This window comes from Styela clava, chromosome 6 (assembly GCF_964204865.1).
Source record: "Styela clava chromosome 6, kaStyClav1.hap1.2, whole genome shotgun sequence".
Classification (NCBI taxonomy): domain Eukaryota; kingdom Metazoa; phylum Chordata; class Ascidiacea; order Stolidobranchia; family Styelidae; genus Styela; species Styela clava.
In genome coordinates this window covers 5,778,027-5,784,026 of record NC_135255.1, presented here as the reverse complement: position 1 = coordinate 5,784,026, position 6,000 = coordinate 5,778,027, and positions in this window count along the sequence as shown.

Here is a 6,000-nt window from a genome sequence, read left to right as displayed (position 1 = left end):
TGCCCCCGGCATACTAATTGATGACAATAATTGCACAGAGCCTTTTTAGGATAGAGTTCAGGTATTGTGAAATGATTCCAAACAATGGAAGTTTTACGGCCCATGGTTTAATATTAAGAAAAACCTGTATAATGCAAAAATAGGAAGATGAGACTGTATTTCATCACTAATCAAGCGATAGCGTCTATCCATCAACTCATGGGTTCCCAGACTTTTTGTTCGTGCGACGCAAAATAATAGAAGTTTCCAAATTGAACATATATAACTTCTGATTAATATAATTGTTTTATATCAGAGTATAGATTGAAGGAGTCTAATATATAATTACAAATTAGATCAGTGAACTAATCAACAACAATTAACGAATAAGATAGCAGCAAGATTTTTGTTACAAAGGGAAAAAACTCATAAAGCACTTACACAAAAAAAATGGTGATATTTAATAACTTAATGTGTACTTCATGCCTTTTAAAGTTTGTAACATGTCGACCTAGAGAAGGGACGGACTAAAAGTAGGCACTTGCAAATTAGGCACTTTTTTAGACCCTATTTAGGTAAAAGAAACTTTCAAAATGATAATGAATTAATTAAAATCTGTCACCACATATGCTAGGCACTTGTTTAGGCCCTTCGAAAATGAAGAAAGTTGTGAATTATCACCAATATAAGACCGAGAAATAAAAATCACACTAATTAGCCTAGGTAAATATCCAACGAATGCACTTGAGTGTAGTAGTAGTATTCAAGAATAATTAATTGTTATAGTCTAAATTGCCTAATTTCTAAGTGCCTACTTTTAGTCCATCCCCCTAGAGAACACAGGCAATATCAACTCTTTTTCCTCATCCTTGCCTGATTTTCTATTGAAATACCAAAAAAATCACTCACATTCGCTAAACTCGGTTCAGCAGTAAAAAAACAGCAGCTCGTGAAATTGCAGCAAGTACCGGTACCGTATGTCTGCCTAATCTTATTTATTTTATTTCCAATGTAAAAACGTCATGTACCGGTACTGGGTTATATTGAAAATCCCCAAGACCGAACATGAACATAACGTTAACAAGAAGAGGATCGGGAGGAAGGCACAATTCAAAAACATGGCGCGGCGGTGTGGCTCAACGGGCTAAGCGTTAGGAATACGCTCGCCACCGCACCTCTAATTACTCTGCCTGGGTTCGCAGGTTCGAATCCCATGCAGGGATGGATATGTGCGAGAGGATTGCTGGACTCCTCACCGTCGTTGGGTGGTTCACGTAACCGCTGGTCGGTTACGGCTTCCTCCACCACCAAGTCCATGCTTCCGAAAACAAACAATACAGTAAAACTAATCCCATACCCGACTTGGAATGGTAACCGGACGAGAGGCCGTGGTTCGCCATATGGATAAGCCGTCTTATCGGCTTTCCTCTTCCCCGGGATAAATATGTAAATCCTGTCCTATCCTATCCTACCGGTAGGGTAGGCCTATGCGACTGGGCCATATGAATATTAGACGAAATTGATAGCCCTCTAACGCCGATTGTGTTGGTACTTGATGTCTTGGCGCTTCTGCGCTATCTACGAATTTTGACAAGAATCTCATTTTTACACATTTCATCGTATTCAGCTTAGAATCGGCGGTGTGGTGCAGCATCATGCTAAACATTAGAAATACGCTTGCCACAGCACCTCTGATTATCGTGCATGGATTCGAATCGCGTGAAGAATAATTATGTCCGAGAGGATTGCTGGACTCCTACCGTGTTTCCCCGAAAATGAGACCCAGGGTTGCCAGACCCAAATGCCGGCAACCAACTTGCCTTGCGGTATATATGGGCTTTGGTTAAACATGATGCGCAACTAAAGCCTTGACCAATGAAGAGTGTCTGACGCGATACGCTCCATTGCGGCAACTTGATTCGTTAACGCCCACTCGAGTTCCCAGCGTTTTGCTGCGGTTTCACCATATCTGTTGGTCGCATCGGACTCACTCACGGGCTGTAGTTATTATATAATAGGGTTGCCATACCGTCCGGAAAATTCCGGACATGTCCGGAATTTAGGGTTAAATTTTGCGTCCGGGAGGAATTTAAAAAAATGCTCAAATGTCCGGAATTTTACTGCATCTGCAATGGTAATGTGCACAATGCTAATACAGAACATTGTTATTTCGTACCGTGCGCATATTTTTACTACGAGGTTGTGTGAAATTTCAATATAACAGAGCGTTTTCCTTATCAATGGTGTTAAAGTTGCAAACTTTGCAAATGCTTCTAGTACCTGTGCAAATGGATGAAACCAATGGAAGAGTTTACTTATTTCAAATGGATAACCTTGAACGAGATACCAAGTTGAAAGGATGTAAAGCAGGGGTTGGCAACCTACGGCCCGCAGGCCGGATCCGGCCCGCGACGCTTCACTGGATTATAGTAACAAAACAGCTGTTTTAACGATTATATTCTTTACGTAACAGAATTAATTTTGCGACACGCGTGGGCTAAATGATGTTATAACCTAACAAGTATATAATTCACAATTGCGCGTTCAATGACCCTATAATTTAATTATAATTACACAAATGGCAACAAAACGCATAAAAAGTTGATGCTTAGCGCAAATGGTTTAATGGTACAGAAAATATTCAAATGGTCAGTCTTCGTGCGCTGCTCTAAATTTAACTTCTGATCTGTGTGATTCATAGGCTATCCGTTCGGTTTTCAACATTCTAAAAATATGAGGCCCGCCAATGACTTGCAACTTTTGGTTTTGGCCCGCGAGCGACAAAAAGTTGTCGACCCCTGATGTAAAGCCTTGCCTGGAACATCTGATTAGTAAACGGGTTGATGTGGACTATGATAAATGCTTTGACCAATTCTGTAACTTGAAGCAGTTTGTGGAAAGTTACCTACAAGACGAAGAATTTATTAAACTGCCAACGCATAAGAAATGGTGCAAATATTTCGATCAGTCTACGAACATCACATGCCACTCCGAAATTTTAAGGATTGAACTGTTTTTCTTTGCTATCACATCCCACAATGCCAATATTGTAGAGAGAGTCTTTTCACTGATGCAAAGTCAGTGGACTAAAGAGAGAAACAATTTGCGACTATAAAAGGCATGTTGACTCTTCAATATAATTTCAAAGATATGCACTGTAGTGAATTGTTTTCATTTTTGAAATCAGACAAGGAGAGAATGAGATCTTCAGAAAAGTATGCATGGTCAGAAGAGTAAATTTGTAGTGATTGTCTTTAATTCGTTTTAAGCATGTAATTGCTGTTCTTCCGTTTTGGCACAATCTAATTCTCATTCTTATTTTTCACTCTGAATTTGAGATTTTTTCAGTCGACGGCCCGTAGCTATATTTAGAGTGTGCTTACCTGCCTGGTGTGAGATTCTGCTTGTGACTGAAGACAATACTTTTCATTTCGGTAGCTGGCGCTTTAGCAGAGTATCGTACAACGTTAGCATGAGTATCGTACAACGTTTGCAGCCTTAGCATTTCGGTAGCGCATATATATGGTCTCATGAAAATAGGGACCTCCTGAAAGAAGTATGTGCACCAAGATGGCGCACAACCTGAACATAGTTTTTGTGTACCGGTTAGGACTGAGGTTGTGCGACATAGTCATGCACTGTCCGGAATTTTGCTCTTTCAAATATGGTAACCCTATTATATAATCGATGGCTATGGCTAACAAATGTAAGTCTATCATTTCTATACGTTAGATATATGTTATAAGTGTGTTTCCCTTAGCGGGTGACTATTCAGGGAACTACCATGTGTTGATGTATGACAGACAGAGCTGCCGAGTTTAAATCCCCGAATCAGATCCTGAATTTGATGATACATTCAGACATTACCTGTCTGCCTGTACTGTACTAGACTCATTCATGCATGGTGTTTTTACCTCACTCTTGGGGGACGCGGCGGTTTCGCTTTTCATTCGCGAGTTTGAGCTGTTGCTTCAGGGCCAATGTTGCACCTGGAGTGTACTGGATCAGGTGGAACTCGTAATATCTTTTTCGAAGGTATAAAAAACCTTACCGTTCTATATATAATATGCTGACTATATTAGATAGGATGTCCGGCTACCAGTACTGCAGTACCTGGTAGCACTGAAGTCCGGTACCTGCCATACAGTTCTTCAAGTTGTGTCAATGCCACTGCTTACTACTGCGTTTCCCCGAAAATAAAACCTTGTCCGAATTATGAAAATTATTGTAATATAAGCCCTTTAAAATGATAGTCCATACCTAAATTAGAAGAAATTGTAACTTGATGGCAAATTTGTGGACCGAAATCACAGGCTGAAAGACGTCTGTTTGCTGTTGCTGACTTGACTACATAAGGTGAATATAGGTTGTAATCGGAAACCTCACAAAAATACAGTATGACAAACTTTCAAATATAGCATTGGGCCAAAAGACTCCAATCATGAAATAACAAAACATGTTGATTCCAAACAATCATATATTATAGTATATATTTCGATACAAGATGAAATGACACAAAGTTTCAAACATCGATATGACATTACTGTTTAATCGTAAATATATACTACTACGGGGTTTAACATATATAATGTTTGTTGCCTTTTTGATTTTATATAATAGAATCTGAACCTATATATTATTTACATTAAAAACATGAACTATGACAATGGACAATACGTTTATTTCGTCGTGCCAGAAATCACAACACAAGTTCACAACAGATAAAAAATTATGCATTACAGTAACAGATTTCATTGCAATTGACAGGAAATCGCGAAGGACCAGAAATGGTCATCATAAGTCAGCGACACCTAGATTTAAGACGAGTCAAAAGTAAAAATTGCAATCAAAGAAAGCAATGGATACAAAGAGAAACTTAGCCTTTAAAAAATTACCAACAAAACAGGGAGTGATATAAATATTCATATACGGTAGCATTTGAGAGAGAGAAAAAAAACATAAGACGGGAAAATTCAGTGATTAATTTTTTTTTATCTTCGTTCATTTCGTCATGCAGGAAATAATACACAAATTCAAGGCACAGCTTATACAATACAGAAACGGATTTAGTCGCAATTTAAAAGCAGGTGGCTTTCATCGCAAGAAACAGTAGGGGTCATCATAAGTCTGCGACACCAACATTTGAAATGAGTCAAAAATTGAAATAATAAAAAAAGGTAACGGTAGAGAATATTAGTCATTCGAAAAAATTGTCCAACAAGGGGAGGGAGGGTAAAGATTCCTGTGAAACATCACATATAATTTTAGAATGAGATAAAAAAAAGTCTGGGAAATACAATAAGACAGAGTAGTTTTGAGAAAAAAAAACGGCTTAGCATATCAATTTGCTGAACTTCTGTATAATGGCAACTATTAAATATTGTCACTTGCAACATCAAATCGAGCTATATTTTTTATTTGCAGAAGAATAAATAAATAAAAAATTACATAACTTTTAGGTACGAATGCGAAAGCAGAATTAATACTCCATGTACATCCAACATATGAGCTTTGAAAGTGAGAAGAGAAAATGATGCAGTTTAAATCTGACTGGAAATAGGAAAAACAGTCTCGGTGAACTTATTGCCACCAACTAACAAATGTCAGCCGGGCCATCAAAAATCCAGAGAACAGAAACATATTCAAGTCTTATAAGTCCAAAGGTGATTGCATGAGTAATAGAAAATTTAGAATGAGGTGATTGAGGTATGTCATATTTGATAAAGCAAAATCAATTTATCGCGACTGTAAAAGCTATCATTTTCATTCCCAAAATCACCACCATTTTATACAATTCATGATTCGTTCGCTGTTCTACATAGGTAATATGTTCAAAAATTTGCATTGCACCTTATTCATCATGTATGTTTTTCTCAATATATTTCAGATGGTGATTATACAATCACAAAAAGAGCTGTGGTGAAGTTCAAACAAAGTGTACCCTTGTTAAGCATTCTTGGTTGGGAAAGTTGAATTGTGTTCTCATGTTGTTGCAATATATTTTGAACCTACTTATGTTGG